The sequence below is a fragment of the Egretta garzetta genome, unplaced genomic scaffold (genome assembly GCF_000687185.1).
Source record: "Egretta garzetta isolate BGI_Z169 unplaced genomic scaffold, ASM68718v1 scaffold215, whole genome shotgun sequence".
In the NCBI taxonomy this organism is placed as follows: domain Eukaryota; kingdom Metazoa; phylum Chordata; class Aves; order Pelecaniformes; family Ardeidae; genus Egretta; species Egretta garzetta.
Window position 1 is genome coordinate 1,744,778 of NW_009259719.1, and position 2,369 is coordinate 1,747,146.

Here is a 2,369-nt window from a genome sequence, read left to right on the forward strand (position 1 = left end):
AGGGTAGGGGATCAGCAACAGCGGCGAGAGCCAAAATGCGCAGGCTGAGCTGCAGCTGGTGCAAATCAGCATCTCACTGACCCAGGCTGATCTGCTCCTGGCTCCTTCCCTCTGCACTCATCTCCCCACCTGCAAACGGGCTTTGGGCTTGCTCCCCTTCCGCTCCGCAGCCTGCCTGGAGGTGTGTACTGCCAGGAGGGCAGCATTCCGGGCTTTTTTGGGGTAGGTTTCCTTGTGTTGATTGCTTCAGAAGATCATTCTTCAGAAAACTGGCTGAGGGCAGCAGTAACCCCTGCTGTGCCAGGGGCTTGGGGTGCTTATTTGGCTTTTTGTTGTTGTTCTTTCAACTTTTTCTTTGTTAACCTGATTTTCTAACACAGCTTCCCCCAGCCACGTGCCATTGCTGAGCTTTGTCAGAGAGCGGGACAAGCCTTCCCCAGATCAACGTACTTGGTTTCCTTTTATTTCTGCTGAGCTGCAGATGTTTCTCAGGTGAAAGGACACATTTTCTCAAAGGCACTGACCACAGACCTTCCTCTGCCCGAACCCAGGTTGGAGGGAGCAGACGGGCTCTGACCTTCCTGCTGGAGGGTCACTTCCCTCCCCCCGCCAAAGTGCTTGTCAGTTTGGGAAGGGATGTAAAGAATGTGGGCATTGATTTGCTCCTCCTGACTTCCTCGGGAAAAGTGCTTTCAAAAATCCCATCCTTAAATCATCATCTTGCTACTACCCCCGCAATGTCTGTCACCGCTGGATCACGCCTACTTGATTCCCCTTCCAGCTGAAGAAGCAGGTGAGGTTTATCATGGCTGTTGTGTTTCCTCGCTGTCTTTCCCCAGCAGCATCTGGCAAGGAGTGATCTTGCTCAGGGAAAAGAAGTTGAGCAAGCCAGGCTGCTGGAGATGCAGAGCAGGCGCCCTGTGCATCGCCTCCTTCCCATAGCACGTGTCACCGGAGGTTTAGCAGGGCTTGGGTGGGAACAGCTGATTGCACTGGAATAATATTTGAATCAAAAGCTGGCGTTGCTGGGAGAACCACAGCTCATTCCTCTCTTTAGAGGCAGGAAAATACAAGTGTGAAAGTGCCTGGATCAACCTGTATAAAAGAGCTTTCCTGACTTGGGCCTCTTAGGACAATTACAAGGACGTAGTCTGCATCCGCACATCCTTCATCCATCCACGCTGCTGGGACCAAACGGGACTGAGCCCCGATTCTGACTGTTATTGCACAGAGGTCCCTTTCCTGAATCTTGCCAGAACTGGCTTCAAGGCGGGGAGAGGGGGGTGACCCCCTGCAAGCGTCGCAGGTGGGTTCCAGCCCCGGGAGCAGCGGCACAAGACGTAGTGATGGTTCCCACTGCTGCCAGGGAAGGCAATGAGGGGGCTGGTTCGTCACTGGGGGAGATGCCCCACTCTCTAATTGTGCAACATTCGCAGGCATTTTCTTCTTGCAAAATTGGAGGGAGAGGTGCAGGTTAGACCCCTTCCCTTGGGCTGGTGCCAAGAAGTCTGTTCACAATGAGGGCCACCCTTGACAAAATGACCTGCATGGCCACGCTGTGATCACTATGCAGCTTTTGCTGTATCGATACTTTGCCTCCGATCCATAACTGGGTATAAAGTCATTCCCTTGGCCCTGCTGCCACCAGAGACCCAGGCAGCTCTAGGGTTTGGCTTGTCTGTACCACTGGACCAGTCCACCAGCTCCTCCATGGCAGCCTGCACACCAGTGCCCCTGGGCACCCCCAGTGCAGCAAGGTAGACGTTGGGTAGATGATTGCACCCTATACTCTGCCTTCTGCTCCCCACATTGCCGAAGGGGTGAGCTCAGCCCCTCTGCTCCGTGATCTGCCCCAGAGGTGGCTGTGCTGATTAGGAGGAGATCGGGATGAGCTTGGACGGGATCTCTGTTCACGCTGTGGGTCTCCTGCTAAACTGGTGGACCATGAGGACACCCACGGCTAATCCCCACCCACCAGATGCTCTGCACTTCTCTCTAGCACTATTTTCAGGCCATTTTCCAACTGATGAAGGAAAACAACAGATTATGACCGTAAAGTTATGGCGAGAGGACTGGATCCCGGTAGGACAACATTAATCCTTGCCAAGAGAAGGAACAATTAACCCCTTCTTTAGACTCTCCCCTCATTTTTCCCCAGCTCCCAGCCACCTCTATATACATCATATATTATATTACTATATTCTCTTATAACTTTGACTTTGCTTTTTCAGTTTCAGTAGCGCAAGTGATTAATTCCAAAAGAAAAAAAAAAAAAGGAAGGAAGAAAAAAAAGCAGCCCTAGGAATATTTACAGAATAGTTCAATTTGCAGAGGAGAGATGGGGTTTGGCATTGGGAAAAGCATGAATT